This window comes from Aquarana catesbeiana, linkage group LG02 (assembly GCF_042186555.1).
Source record: "Aquarana catesbeiana isolate 2022-GZ linkage group LG02, ASM4218655v1, whole genome shotgun sequence".
NCBI lineage: Eukaryota > Metazoa > Chordata > Amphibia > Anura > Ranidae > Aquarana > Aquarana catesbeiana.
Genome location: NC_133325.1, coordinates 694467690 through 694484543, shown reverse-complemented (window position 1 = coordinate 694484543; position 16854 = coordinate 694467690). Strand labels below are relative to the sequence as shown.

General features: G+C 41.8%; 1 protein-coding gene across 2 annotated transcripts in view; it reads left to right on the top strand.

The window, feature by feature from the left end:
• CORO6 (coronin 6) overlaps positions 1 to 16854 on the top strand; it is a 150155-nt gene that overhangs the window by 38347 nt on the left and 94954 nt on the right. The window lies entirely within an intron of this gene.

The following is a 16854-nucleotide window of genomic DNA, read 5'->3' as shown; positions in this document are numbered from 1 at the left end:
TACAAACAGATGCCTCCAAGTTGGGTCTGGGTGCAGTACTGTCCCAGATGATTGGGGGAGATGAGCACCCCATTGTGTACTTGAGCCAGAAGCTCACGACAACTGAGAGGAATTATTCCATTGTGGAAAGGGAGTGTCTCGCAATAAAATGTGTTTTGGAGACACTCCACTACTATTTGTTGGGCCGACCCTTCAAGTTAGTTTCAGATCATGCGCCCCTTACGTGGATGGCTCAAAATAAAGATAAAAACTCCAGAATCACCTGGTGGTTCCTTGCTCTACAGGACTTCAGGTTTGTAGTGGTACATAGACCAGGAAAGGTACATCAGAATGCGGATGCCCTTTCCCGGGTCTATTGCCACTGGATTCATGGTGTCCAGACCCCTGGCCTGGAACAGAGGGGGGAATATGTAGAGGGTCAGCCTGGGGCAGGGTTAAGAAGGGGTTAATTGAAGAAGGCAGGCACTTCCCCTTAAGACCTGCTTATTGTCAGCTGGAAAACCATTTATCATTTCCTTTCCACTTCACAATGATGTGCCACTTTTTGTTGGTCTATCATATAAAAACCCAACAAATACGTTTACATTTTTGGTTGTAACATGACAAAATGTGGAAAAATTTAAGGGTTATAAATACTTTTTCAAGGCACTGTGTGTGTGAGTATGTATGTATATGTGTCTGTCTGTGTGTAAATATATATATATGTGTATATATATATAGATCTAGATCTACATCTAGATCTATCTATCTATCTATCTATCTATCTATCTATCTATCTATCTATCTATCTATCTATCTATCTATCTATCTATCTATCTATCTATCTATCTATCTATCTATCTATCTATCTATCTATCTATCATAATTCCCCTTGTTGGACCCCCCTTAAATGTTTTTAAACTTTTGTCTGGTATATAGAGATATTTTATTTGGAAGAAACCACCTTGGATTCGGCTAGAACACTTGTTTACATGACTTTACATTTTCAAAGTAGAATTTAACAACAAATTGCTAACTTTCTATTTAATTTCTACTAGTTTAAAAAGGATGTTTTACTGCCCTCGTATAAACCAAACATGCCATCTGTCTAGAAGGCCCTTTTAAGCCTATGAAATGTATGTTGTGGCTGTCCACTCATTTCTTTCCCATGGACTGTTGAGGTTCAAGCAACACACCAAAAATCTACCTGAGCATTTTATGGCCAATGCAGGCTACCACAGCACGTGTATTCACATTTATGCATTTTCATATGCTGAAGGGTAAGGTGTGTTGTTTATTCCATTAACATGCATTGGGGGCCCATCAGAAGATAATGGAATGCCCCCTAAAATTGCATGTGCATTGTGAAGGTATAGGTCTGAATCTAGCCAGAAAGTGTGGCACTATAATGCTTTAAGGGCTGCTTGCATTTGTATGGGCACATTGTAGGACATGTTCTCAAGTGCTTCAATGTGCAGTACAGGAAAATTCTTGGTGAATGAGCAACCCCATGGCACATTCATTTTAAATGGTGTTCAACACACATGCATACTCAATACAAACACACCTTTTTCAGTGCATTGCACCACATGCAATAAAAAATACATGCAACAATGCACTGGAGAAGAATAATTTAAGAGTATTGTTTGGTTGATTGATACACATTGAGGGCTTATCGAAAATGAATCGGTCTGTATATACTCATACTCTATAAAACTGGTGGGTTTTACTTCCTCTTTATTTCCCTACAAAGGTAAAGCATAATGGGCTACTATGCATCACATAGTAGCCTATTATATGACACTTACCTGAAACCGAAGCCTGCGATGTCACTGCTGTCCCCACTAGCAGCGAGCCTCCATCTTCACCCCTCTTCCTTCCGGGGCCGCAAACTCCGGCTCTGTGACTGGCCGGAGTTGCATTACGTCACTCCTGCTTGTGCGCGGGAGTCGCCAGTCACAGCATGACCCCTATTAGAAAAGGCACGATGTGCCCTTTCTAAAGTGCGCATGCGCCGTAGACATCAGCGCATGCGCCGTAGTCATTGGCGCTCAGCTTTTTTGTAAATACCTCCTAAACCGTGGAGGTTTAGGAGATATTTCAAGCACCTACAGGTAAGCCTTAATATAGGCTTACCTGTAGGTAAAAGTGGTTGTACAGGGTGTACAACCACTTTAATTGGTTTAGTATATTTTACCACTGTGTTCTCCCTTTCCCTGCCTACTTACCCTCCTAAGTAATTAGGGTGAGTAGCACTGCCTCCCTCCCCCCCGACACAGTTTGCGCCCAGATGGGGTGTCTGGGGTTGTTTATCATCTGAGGCCAGTCACTTCACTGGGTATATGTAAGGGTTTACAGCCACTTTAAGCATGTTTTTCTGACAGGGAAGCTCTGCATCTTTAACTCACTGAGTGAGAAATACGATCTCCCCAATTGGTATTTCTTCAGATTTCTTCAACTTTGGCATGCTATTAGGGCCAAATACCCAGGGACTTACTATTCAACAATATCCTTTGGGGTCTCTGAGAGCTGCTGACCTCACTAAACCCCTCTCCTCGATTTATGCTCCTCTTTTAACTTCTCATAGCCCTAAGACCTTTTCCTTGCTCCAAAAGTTGAAAAATTATATCGCCACCCTTTCTGAGGTGGAATGGGAAGACGTGGAGGTCCAATACACTAAACTTGTTATCTTTGCAAAAGACAAATTTGTCGAACTACAATTCCTACATTGAAAATATTATACACCTCAGCAGTTGCATCGCATTCACCCAGTGCTTTCCCCACTTTGTCATCACTGCCACTAGCACCTTTTACCATACAGTATGGAGTTGCCCCCTAAGTTTTCCACTTACTGGGGAGAAAAGTCATGACTAGACTGTTCAAAGAACTTAATCTACCAGTATCACTTGATCCCCCTGCTTCTATTGCTAGTAATTAGCAATATGCTTCCTATCCAAAAACCTGATAAATTTGTGTCTCTTCTTATTTTGGCTCTTATTAAGCTCACAGCTCAGCCCTGTGATGCAAGAAGAATGCTGGTTGACATTGCTGACCTTCTCTGTAAATATCGGTAATCTGGCTGTGTATGGCATCAGCCCATCCTAGTCACACACCCAGAACGAGCATACAACAAAATAATTTCAGAGAAAAGTCAAATCCATATGTCTGTACCAATTTCAGGTCCGAAACACAAACATTTGTAGAGTAATGTTGCAGTGTAAAACAAAAGCCAGCTAACTGACTGTGGTGTTCTCGGAAAGAATGTATAATAAATTGAGAAGGAATATTCCCTTGAAGATGTGATTACCTGGGTCGGTATAATGTTTTATTAAGCTGTATTCAAGAATGATTGTAATACATTGATGTATGAGTCTGGATGTCCTTTGTATGGCTTGTCATTTAATATTTACTATTTTCTTTTCAATTTTCTGTCTAAACACATCCGCCAAAATATGTTGTATAGAAATAACCATCAGACATATTAAAACTTCTATCCTCGTATTTCATTATCAGTGTGGAAAATGAAGACTGAAGAGACCTAGAGTTGTTTCCTACTTTTCTGTACAGTCCTAGAGTCATTGTAATTAAATATCACCCCAACTTCTAGCTTGCAGCATTTATTGTCTGAGGGTATATTGTGACCTTGCTGACTAGCCCTTGTTTTCAGCTTTTGGAAACAGTTCAAATTTGATATTTATCCGGTCAGATTGCATATATTGATTACCACAGATGCTGTGAGATGTTCTTTTTATTACAAATCAGTTTATTTTGTGAGACCATTATGTTGGGGTTTATTTCTATCTCTGTCCCCACTGGTCAGGGAGATTTTCCCTTACTACATAAGAAGTGATGGGTTATCCCAAGATTGCTAAGTCTGCATTCTGGGAATTTGTCCCTGGGTGCATACTACCCTAATCATTAGTACCTGCTAGGTGCACCATCCAGCCATAGCAGCTGTCAGCTTCTTATAGAGTTTTACAGGCTGCCAGCAGTGGGGCCTGACATTTTCACCTGTGCCCTCTGCCCTCACCTAAAATGCCAGACTCATGCACCCGGGCTAAACTCCCAGTTTAAAGCTAAATTTTCTGGCTGATCAAAAACACCACATCACCTTGCAGTCTTCAACCCCTGCTTATAGCTTGTCCCATAATATTCATATGTATTCCTGTGACCATCCTTCTGTTTACCTTGTTATCCAACGCATCATTTCTATTTTCCTCTCCGCATTGTCTGTAAAAACTAAAAAAAATAATAAACCTATTGTGAAACAGAAAACACCACATCTAGCGGTGCTGGGTGGAGTATTGGCATTAAAGTGGATCTAAAGTCAAAACTTTTTGTAGTTTTGGATTGCTTAGGGGATTATTAACCACTTCAATACAGGGCACTTAGACACCTTCCTGCCCAGACCAATTTTCAGCTTTCAGCGCTGTCGCAGTTTGAATGACAATTGCGCGATCATACAACACTGTACCCAAACTAAATTTGTATAATTTTGTTCCCACAAATAGACCTTTCTTTTGGTGGTATTTGATCACCTCTGCGGTTTTTATTTTTTGCTAAACAAATAAAAAACGACCGAAAATTTTGAAAAAAATTAAAGTTTTGCTTTTGTTTCTGTTAAAAAAAATTGTAAATAAGTACGTTTTCTCTTTCACTGATGGGCACTGATAAGGCGGCACTGACAGGCACTGATACAGCCGCACCAATGAGCGGGCACTGACAGGCACTGACGATGGGCACTGATATGCGGCACTGATGGGCACTGGTTGGCGGCACTGATGGGTGGCACTCATATGCAGCACTGATGGGCATTGATAGGCGGCACTGATGGGTGGCACTGGGTGGCACTGGTTGGCACTGATAGGCGACACTGATGGGCAATGAAAGGCGGCACTGCTGGGCACTGCTAGGGTGGCTCTGATAGGCGGCACTGATAGGCGGCACTGATGGGCACTGATAGGCGGCACTTCTGGGCACTGATACGTGGCACTGATGGGCACTGATATGCGGCACTGATATGAGGCACTGATGGGCATCCCTGATGGCACTGGCAGTGGTAGGCATTGGAGTGGGCACTGATTGGCAGCTGCCTGGGCACAGATTGGCAGCTGCCTGGGCACACAGTGGCATTTCCCTGGGGGTCTAGGGGCATACCTGGCGGTCCAGTGCAGATGGCTTCCCTGGTGGTCCTGGGCGGCTTCCCTGGTGGTCCTGGGTAGGATCCGAGGGGGGGCTGTGCTGATAAATAATCAGCACAGCCCCCCCTGTCAGGAGAGCAGCCGATCGGCTCTCCTTTACTCGCGTCTGTCAGACGCGAGTGAGGAAAAGCCGATCACCGGCTCTTTCTATTTACATCGTGATCAGCCGTGATTGGACACGGCTGATCACGTGGTAAAGAGTCTCCGTCGGAGACTCTTTACCTAGATCGGTGTTGCAGGGTGTCAGACTGACACCCCGCAACAACGATCACCGCGATGCGCGCCCCCGGGGGCGCGCAGCGGCTCGATATTCCTGATCACGTCATATGACGTCCGATCAGGAATATCAAACCACTTTGCCGCCGTCATTTGTTAATAGGGTGGGCGGCAAGTGGTTAAAACTCCTGTCAGCATTTTTTTTTAAGTCTCTCTTTTGGGGCGATGTTCCTTCCCTTCTTGTCTTGAGACACAACATGAAAAGGAGATCTCTCCTAACCATTCCCAAACTTGGATTGGCAGGGGGCAGGCCTTCTTAAATATCTGGGGCCAGCCCACCTGGGGAGGAGTTGTCAGGTAGAAGAGATGCAGTAAGAGAGGTGTGGAGGCTGTTGGGGCCCACGGGAGTTCCTTAGTCTGGAGGGGGGGGGGGTGACCCTGGGCTGGGCTCGGGATGCATCCAGGAGGAGTGACGAAATCCTGAAAGGAGAGGCACATGAGAGAGCAAGTAGAGGACAGTGGGAGAGAGCACTTCTAATGCCTTGTACACACAATAGGATTTTCTGTCAACAAAACCGTGGATTTTTTTCTGAAGGATGTTGGCTCAAACTTGTCTTGCATACACACGGTCACACAAATGTTGTCGGAAATTCCGAACGTCAAGAACGCGGTGACGTACAACACGTACGATGAGCCGAGAAAAATTAAGTTCAATAGCCAGTGCTGCTCTTCTGCTTGATTCCGAGCATGCGTGGACTTTTGTGCGTCAGAATTGCAAACACACGCTCGGAATTTCCGACAACAAGTTTTGTTGTTGTAAAATTTGAGAACCTGCTCTCAAACATTTGTTGGCGGAAATTATGCCAACAAATGTTCTGTGGAGTATACACACGGTCAGACTTTCCGACAACAAGCTCACATCCAACATTTGCTGTCGGAAAATCCTATCGTGTGTACAGGGCATTAGAGTCTCCATGGAGGACTATTGGTCACAGCCAGGAGGGCTGGTGAGTGAGCACAGTTGGGAGGACTGGGGAGGCACGCCTGAGAGAACTGGGAGATTGCAGTTTGAGAGACAGGTGCAGAACCAGTGCAGAGAGGACTGCGGAGAAGGGCAGTCTAAAGGGTTCTTTGCAGACAGGCTGGCTGGCATGACCTGAAGAGAGCTATCTGGGAGCGGCAGGTTAATAGAGGACAGCTAGCACCAGAACTTTTCTACACTACAGGGGCCCGAGGTCCCTGCCTGCAAAAGGCAATTCACTGAAGCCGTGTCAGGCCTACCCATGCTAGCTAGTCTGGAGGAGTCTGCAGCAAGGGAAGTGCTTGTGGAGGAACAGTCAGCAAAGTGAAGTCCTGGAGGAGGAACGGTGAGCAGCAAGTGTTTGTGCTGGAGCGGAGAGCGAAATGTATATACTGGAGAGTATATATGAGTCCTAAGCATGTTTGCACTAAATCTTTCTGAGCATCCCATATATCACAAATCCCTATCCAAGTTCAATTCCCTCCAATAAACAAAAAAAAAACAAAGCAATGGACTGGTTTCATGTCTCTGAGTGACTGGGATGGATATCTGGCTGGGCAGGGTGACGGGTGAACCACTACACACAGCAACCCCTACAGGGGGCGTAGCTACATGGATTTGGTGACACTTTAAGCTAAAAAAAAAAACTTCAGCCTTTAGAAAAACTTTAATCCTTTCCTTCGTTATCCAAAATGAAAATATATTTTGTTTTTGCATACACTTTAATAATACAGTATCCATTTTACTCCCCTATTAAGCATGGCAATGGTATCCTCTGACTTTTAAAGGAAGTTTCCATTATCAACCTGTTTTTGAAAGCACCTGCTCAAAGGGACTGTCATCCTTGTTCTTGGTTCTTTACTTGGGAAATCACTGCTCTGGAAAAAGGCATGCAGTCAAAGACCTGTCAGGACACCTGACCAACAAACATTTTCCAGGGTAGTGACTCGCTTAGAAGTAAAGAAATAGTAAGGATGTGACCACAAATATTCATCTTCAAGGATTAGTCATCAGTAGCAGCTGCCATATTTCTGTCCTGACAAGTTTCTTTAAAATTATTATTATTTTTATTACTATACAGGATTTATATAGCACCGACAGTTTACGTAGCGCTTTACAACTTGAGGGTAGACAGTACAAATACAATACACTTTAATACAGTAGGAATCAGAGTCTGCTCCTTAGAGCTTACAATCTAAGAGGGAAGGTCAAGGGATAAAAGAGGTAATAACTGTGGGGGGTGTGCTGATGGAGAAAGTAAATGTACAGTTGTTAGGTGGGGGCCAGATAGGCTTTTCTGAAGAGATGAGTTTTCAGGGATCGTCTGAAAGTGGACAAAGTAGGAGAAAGTCGGACAGATTGGGTTAGAGCATTCCAGAGGATGGGGGAGGCTCTGGAGAAGTCCTGAAGGTGAGCATGGGATGGGGTGACAAGAGAGTTAGAGAGCAGGAGGTCTTGGGAGGAACGATGAGAATGATTAGGTTGGTATTTTGAGACTAGGTTAGTGATATAGCTGGGGGCCAGGTTGTGGATGGCTTTGAAAGTTATTGTTAGTACCTTGAATTTATTTAGTGGGCTGAGTGGCAGCCAATGGATGGATTAGCAGAGGGGTATAGCAGACGCTGAGCAGTTTGTGAGGTGGATGAGCCTGCCAGCAGCGTTCATGATGGACTGAAATTGGGATAGCCTATTTAGAGTTTGAGGAAGTGATGTGACATCCAGGCTGATATGTCTGCTAGTAAGTTAGTGATGCGTGAGGAGACTAATGGAAAGAGCTGGTGGGTGGAGAGATAGATTTGGGTGTAATTGAGGTAGAGATAATATTGAAAGCCATGGGAGGCAATCAGCTGACCCAGGGAGGTGGTATAGATTGAGAAAAGGAGAGGTCCAAGAACAGAACCTTGGGTGACACCGACGGTGAAAGGAAGAGGAAAGGAGGAAGTAGAGTTGTGAGTAACACTGAAGGAACGGTGGGATAGGTATTTGCCTGATTACATATCAAGCTGGATCTATTTAGAAGGGCTAGGCATTTTTACATTGATAGACCCACTTTATATTAAGCAAGTAGGAAAAGAAAACCTGTATGATTTAATTTCAGAATTTAGATTAAGCACATTGTTATACAAAAAAAAGTGTGTGTGTTTTTTTTATTTTTTTATTTCTTCTATGGAGAGACACCATGAGCTTGGATAAGCGCCATTTCATTGATAGTGATCACACAGACACTGGCTGTGTGTCATACACTGTGCTTGAGTCATTACCATGTGTTAGGATATGACTCTGAATGGCACTGGACAGCTGGTGTGCTGCAAAGGTTGAAGATGGTTACAACTTTGAAAACATTTCTTTCCTTTTGGCACCTTTACAAAACATCCAGATTCTATATTATTGCTTTAGTTCACACACCATGTATTCCATTATAAATAGTTGCATGTTTTTATTTATCTTAAATCAGCACTCCAGGTTCAGAAGAATAGGAACTTTGCAATTTTTTGTCACCTGGAATATCCATACATGAACTTATTATACTCTAATTATTACTTTAGTACACATCTGCTACATCTATGTGCTGAAAGGGCTCTATCCCTCATCCTGTTTTGAGGACCGGTCACCACAGCTAGTCTCCTGGTGACCAGTCACCTAACAGCTATTTTGTAATACTTGGATTGTTTGAATTAGTATGTATATGCAAGTGCTGGTTTAATTGAACCTAGTGCACATTATGTCATTTGATTGGCTTGTAGCTCCAGCTGCGCTACCTTCCTCGGCACTTGAAGCGCATATCAAGCTTGAGCTGCAAAGGACCATAAGTGAATAAAAAAGAGCATTTTAAATTCTATTGATGCAATGGGGTAACTTTTTATTAAAGAGCAGAGGCTGTTTGTAAATCAAGTAAACATGTGCTTACTATGTATACCCAATTATATGCAAGAATAATAAAAAAACAGAATTTTTGCTAGAACATGATTGGTCTGTTGAGCAAACACAGATTCATCTTATTCACTGAGCTCGGTCAGCATTCACTTTGCTAAGTCTATATTCTTTTAGTAAATCAACCCTAAAATCTATTTCACCATAATATAGTGGTTAAGGGAGAGGCTTCTGTTGGAAACTATTGCTTACTTGGAGTTCACCTGTAATAAATGATTTCTGAAAATCTAATATTTAATAGAAGTTCTTTTTTAAAAGGTGCTGCAAGATGTAATGTTTTTGCAAAGTGTTATGACCCACAACAAGTCGGTTTGCATGTCACACAAAGGAGAATCTTTTAGATATTTTGGTTATGATGCAATTCTTTTAAAGTTGACTACACTATTTACAGCTGGGCCTTTTAGGTTGTTCTATATAAAGCATTTATTGTTTCAGAAAAAGTAATGCCCTATTAATCATAGTGACATTGCTATTTTTGTAGTTTGACATGCACCCACATGACTGTTTACTCTTTGAACAATTTGCATTCAGAGCTTTGGCTGTGTTGAATTTCCACTTTGCAGCTAACATATGCCTGTCATCATGTACCTACCAAAACGACTCTGATGCTTATCCAGAGATTAATTGTACCTTCCAGCCAGGAATTTTCTAAAACTGCTTCCATGGCTTGCCTCCAATATTAAAAGCAGCCTTACCAGCACATAACTGTTACTGTATAGGTAATTCGACACCCCCAAATGGACATTGGTGCTTTCACAAGAACCCCAACAACTGATATCAATTTCAAAATCTCTTCTTTGATAATCTGTCCACTATTTCTTTAGCTTTAGACAAGGCATACAAGTGTATCTGGCCGAAACCAGACAGACCCCTTTCTCTGGAGGTTCTGCCGAAACACACCCACCCAAGTACTTCATTCCTGATACCATGGCAATGTTTAAACTTGGAAGATCTCATTCTGTTCATGCACAAGATAATTGGTGTAATTGGTCAAGTTAGTAGGGTCACCAGTGATATTGGTACCCCATAGTAGGATTCTTAAGGTGTTTACTTATTAAGAAATATTAAACTTACCTTTCACATATTCCTTTCATGGTTTATGACCTAGGTACACTTTTTAAAGGTAAATTTTACAATGTTAACTCACTAAAGATACACCACGAGTTCAATTTAAAACTAAATAAAAGAATGATTTGCATGTCTCTACCCAATTTTCTAGAAAGGAATATTTTCCTTGTGTTTTGGAATTTGTAAAAACACGAGACATGTAAATACCTTTTTGTTATAATTGGGTTCTGTTGTGGTTAGCACTGGTTTAAAGTTGGGTTTTTTTGATTCCTATTAGTTCACCTCACCATTACCTGTCTCGTTTATATTTTCTCATTTAAATTTTGAATACATGCTGGTGCTGAAGTCAATCCACTAAAAACTGTCAATTAGGGGAAGCCTGAAGGAGAAGTAAAGAAGTTAGTAACTATTTACTACCATCCCAGTTCCACAATCCCTGTTTATGTTCGCCCAGCCCTTTCTACTTATGCCATAGTTTCTCAGAAAAAACTATAACTATTTACTGCCAGCAGGTCACCATCTGTGTGACCCGCAATATTTGACCATAGGCTCAAGTCATCCAACTAATTTGACTGAAAAAATTAATATGTATGTGGCCTGTTTTTGTATCTCTGATTTTTCTTCTAGAACATGAATAACAGGTGGCACACACATCTCCATGAATGTAATGATTTTAATAATTCTAACTGTAACTCTGGGTGGCCTAGTCTAAGCCAGCAATGCTCTCTAGATCATCACTTATTAGGATTACATGGTAATAACAAGGCTTCTGTAATGCAGCTTGTCAACAAAGAAGACCAACTCATAGAAAATTTCTGTGTGATGTGCTTGATTGCTCCCATTTCAAATGAGAAAGGGAATAAAGTTTTAACCGTGTATGTGTTTAGAATTTCGAGCAAAAGAACAAGTGGGGCAATGCATTCCGATTTTCTAAGGGTTACTGAACTTGCCACTGGCACATTGACTCCGGTTTGGCAGCACTCCATAAAATGGGGACTCTCCTCAGGAACAAGGAAAGGGCTCATAGTTTAGAATCCACATACATACAATCCATGAGCGCGCCAAACAAACATCCAAGAGCCCAAGGTGATTTAATGATCAAATCGATTCATAGTAAAAAAAAAAAAAATTCAATGCATTTCAGGGGCCAAACTCACTCCCACTTCATCACGATACCAAATAGATCTGCACTGTGATTTACTGCTTAGAACAATTTTCAAGAGGGCAGGTTACGTCAGTGTAAGCAAGTTCAGTCATTCACACTTTATTCACTAACACTGGCTTAACCTACCCCCTGAAACCATTCCAAGCAGTAAATCACAGTGCAGATCTATTGGATATCTGCTTAGTTGAGTCCATTTTAAGCACAGTCATAATTCGTAAGCTTTTATGAAGGTGGAGTGTGTTTGGCCAACAAAACGTGCTTGATTTTTTATTCTTTTGCAATGGATTAATTTTACCTTAAAGGGATTATAAAGGCAGAAGGTTTTTTTTTTTTTTTTTTTTTTAATGCATTCTATGTATAAGTATAATATGTTTGTTATTTAAAAAAAACAAAGAAAAAATAGACTTTACAAAGCCTTGCACCAGTGGTGGTGCTCTTGTTGGATTATATGTTTAAAGAATTTCAAGGTAGGTCATGTGACCACAACAATAAGTTCCACCGTGTCACTTCCCTTCATTTTCTACCTATCAACAGCTTGAGGGCTATGAACAGGAGGTTAAGAACCAATGTCATGCATGTATAAAAATGTTCTCAATTCCACTTAATCACATTTCCACTTAACATTATATATTTGTACTTGACCCTTCTATGAGAAATTCCAAGATGATGGATTCCAGAATGGTGTGCCCTTGTGTTTGCATTCATCTATGATGTAAACCAGCCTTTCCTGGCCAGTAATAGAGGGTGCTTCACAGAGGCAGGAGACAGTCTCTGCAGATTGTTACATTAAGTTCTCATCATATCTTATGCGGTTATACAGGAGAAATAAATAGAAAAGGATTCTTACTATCACACTTTTTGGCTTAGAATTTTAACAGTATATTAGTATTCCTTTTGTAGAATGCCTGGCAGGAAGTAAATTATTGGGTATTGTTCCGCAGTGGAAGAAGTAGCTGTAATTCACTAAAGACATAAATAATATGCGACACACAAGTCCCCTGTCCTAAAGCTATTTAAAGAATGCTGGGATGTTAATTAATCACTCAGATGGGAGAAGCAAAATTGGAGTAGGGAATTACTTACACATCGCACTTACATCCATCTATTAATTTGTCAGTTGAAGAAACCTTATTGTCAGAATATTCCTTTTAACAACCATCTTCGCAGAAGATTATATGTGCATCTAAAGTATTTATGCATGTTATTTATCTGTAAAATCCCAGAGAATGCTGCTGGGCACTGTCAGCAACCCAGTTGACTCATTGCTGTCAAACACTAACACTATAGTATTCCCCTTTGCTCCTTCTTTAGCTGATAGATAAAAAGTTATGCAGGGAGGTTAAAGAGGAAGTAAAGTCTTCCTCTTTAATTGTACCTACAGGTAAGCTACCTAAGGCTTACAGGTAAGGCTTACCTGTAGGTGCTGTAAATATACCCCAAAACACATTCCCATTACCCCAACACATTACCTCCAAAAAACTTGCACCGTTTAGGAGATATTTACTATATATGGTGCCGACGTGTCATCGGCGCATGCGCACTAAAGGAACGACCTGCTCCTGCTGTTTCTTCAGTGCCGTGACTGACGGCACCCGCATGCATGCGCAGGAATGATGTCATCGCGGCTCCGGCCAATCACAGCTCCGGAGCCCACGGCCATGGAAGTAACTTCAGGAAAGATGTCGGCAGTGCCAGCGGTGTGCCAGCGCCACTGTATGGCACCATTCTTAGGTATGCAATGCATACTAGCTCATTATGCCTTTTTATTGCAGTTTATTTATTTATTTATTTTTTGAGGTTTACAACTGCTTTAAGGGAGGGGTGGAGGAGTTGGGCCAGTGCAGACAGTAATTAGGCAGTCCCAGAAGAGGAGAGGGCTATGATGTACAAGGTTGGCAGGAAGGGGCTGTACTAGAGCACTGGCTTTCCTGAATAGGTAGCGTTTGCTAGCAAGTACAAAGGCATCTTGTAAATAATTTGTTTGTAAAGAAAATAACATTACACATATTAGATTTGTTTTTGTGCTTTCACCAGCAATTTAAAAATTTTTTTAAAAATTTTTGATACAGGCCACACATGGGTCGAATTCCGAAAAAAAAATTTTTTTCTGAAATCTTTGGCGTTTTGTGATCCGCCACCATTAATTTCGATATTTGACCAACCAAGCCTTCAATTTCAACTCGTGTTGCTACAGAATATAATTTTTTGTGTCCGGGAATCTTCTGTTCTTTCTGGGAATTTTTCTTTTCTTGTGCTTTTTCGATTATATTTCTCAGACGATTCTCCCATCATCGATTAGAAAATCGTTAGTTTTTCAAAAAATTTTCAACATCCCTGATCACATGGCTGCACAAAAATTGGCTGTTGCTGTGGTCCACTAATGGTGCGAAATTCGAACGAAAATTCTTAGATAAGATTTTCAAAGAAAGTTTTTTCGGAATTCTCCTTTTGATAACATTAAGTTTTGGCAGTGAAAATCAGTGGAAAGTGGCACAGGCTTGGAAGTCACGATGTTCTGAAATCAGAACTGCAAACTGGGAGACTGGGCTCACAGAGGGTAATATCAATCCTTAACCACTTGCCGACCTGCCCAATGACGGCTACAGCGCGGTCGGCTTATTCTGGGAGGGCGTACAATGACATCCTCCCAGAATCGCATTTCCCGCACGACCCCTGGGGCGCGCACCTGGGAATGTCCGTGACCATCATGTCCTCCGGATCCGGCGCGTCAGGAACCGGGGTGAAGGGCTAATGACAGCAGCCCTTTACCACGTGATTGCTCCATGCAATGATGGAGCGATCACTTATCAACAAACTGGCGCATGTCCGGTTCAGCTCTCTCCTCACACGCTGTACATACTGATCGGTACAGCTTGCGAGGAGAGAAGGGAGGCTGCAGCAGCACTCACCCGTACCTCACCCGTGCCCCCTCTGTGCCTTTTTCATGCCCCTCTGTGTCTCATTCATGCCCCTCTGTACCTCATTCATGCCCATATGTGTCGCAATCTTGCCTCATTCATGCCTCATCCGTGCCTCATTCATGCCCATCTGTGCCTCATCCGTGCTTCATCCATGCCCATCTGTCCCTCATCCATACCCATCTGTCCTTTTATTTATGCCCATCTATGCCTCATTTATGCCCATCTGTGTCTCATTCATGCCTCTTCTGTGCCTCATTCATGCCCATCTGTTCCTCATCTGTGCCTCATTCATGCCCATCTGTGCCTCATCCGTGCCTCATTCATGCCCATCTTTTGCTTATTCATGCCCATCTGTGCCTCATCTGTGCCACATAAGTGCTCATCCATGCCACATCCATGCCACATCCATGCCTCATCCGTGGTCATTCATGCCACATCAGTGCTCATCCATGCCACATTAGTGCCCTACAGTGCCTAACAAAAGTGTAATAGGTAGACAGGATATTATATTTGTAATTTGTATGTCCCTAGAGCACCTAATGGTGACCCTGAATGTTGGGCCTCTGTATGTGGCCAGGCTGTCTAAACGTCTCACACGTGTGGTATCATCATACTCAGGAGGAGTAGCAGAATGTATTTTGGGGTGGAATGTGTGGTATGTACATATGTTAGAAATATGCTATATGTTAGAAATATCTTATAAATGGACAGCTTTGTGTAAAATGAAAATGCGTTTTCATTTTCTTTCTACATTTTCCAAAAACTTGTGGTAAAAAAGACTCGTAATGCCTCATAGAATATACCTTGGGGTGTATGCTTTCCAAAATGGGGTAATTTTGTAGGTGTTTCATTGTCCTGGTGCTTCAGGACCTTCAAAAATGTGATGGGTTGTTAGGAAATTATGTATAATTTCTAGAACGCCTGGAAGTGCTACTTGGCTGTTGGGCCTTTGTATGTGGTCAGGCTCTGTAAAAGTCTCACACATGTGGTATTGCCATACACAGAAGGAGTAGCAGAATGTGTTTTGGGGTATAGTTGCAAGTATGCATATGCCGTGTGTGAGAAATAACTTGGTAATATGACAATTTTTTGAAAAAAAGAAAAATAATCTCTATTTTGCAAAGAATTGTGGGAAAAAATTACAACTTCAAAAAACTCACCATGCCTCTTACTAAATACCCTGGAATGTCTACCCTCCAAAAAGGAGTAATTTGGGGGCATTTGTACTTTCCTGGCTTGTTTGGGCTCTTTCACACGTGCGGACCATTCAGATCCGTAAGTTTTTTCAGGCGGACCTGAACGGTCGCTCCATACATCTCTATGGCGCGACGGATGTCAGCGGTGACATGTCCGCTGACATCCAATCCGCCCTGATCCAATCCGCTCCACTAAATCCAGATGGATGGAAACCCTATTTTCCATCTGTCTGGCAGATCGGATCAGATAAAAACGAACAGGCGGCCGTTTTCATCCGATTCCCCCCCCCCCCCCCCCCCCATAGAGGAGAGTGGAGATCTGACAGGTCCGTTTCTGCACAGTGTGCAGAGACGGATTCATCATCCGTCGGCTCAGCGAGGATCAACGGGCGATCCCTGCTGAGCAAGCGGATGTCTGAATACAGATCTGCACATGTGAAAGGGGCCTTAGTGTCTCAAGAAATGAGATAGGACCTCAGTACATCAGGTGTGATCAATTTTCAATGATTGCCATCATAGTTTGTAGACTAAATAACTTTCACAAAGACCAAATAATATATACTTATTTGGGTTTTTTTTTACCAAAGATATGTAGCAGTATAATTTTTGGCCAAAATTCATGAAGAAAAATTACTAATTTGCAAAATGTTATAACCGAAACACAAAAAAAAATGCAGTTTTTAAAAAAAAAAATTTCGGTCTCTTTTCATTTATAGTGCAAAAAATAAAAAACCCATGTGATTAAATACCACCAAAAGAAAGCTCTATTTGTGTGAAAAAAGGACAAAATTTCACATGGGCACAGTGTTGCATGACTGAGCAATTGTCATTCAAAATGTGAGCGTGCTGAAAGCTGAAAATTGGTTAGGAATGGGTTTTAGGCCCAGTGAGCAAGTGGTTGAACTGATACTTTGCTATTCTCTCACTGATTTTGACATGTACACTTTTGATAAAGCAGGCTTTGGTGGTTTCTCTTTTGTTGCTTTTATAAAGGCTTTTTTTTTTTTTTTTTTTTTTTAATGCAGCATTTGCATGTGCATTGAATTTATGCTACTCTAATCGTGTTTTAGCAGTGAAGTATAATGAAAAATCATTACTTTGCAAGTCTTTATAACTAAGCTCTAAAGTTGAGAAATCCCATAAGCACACTTTTTAT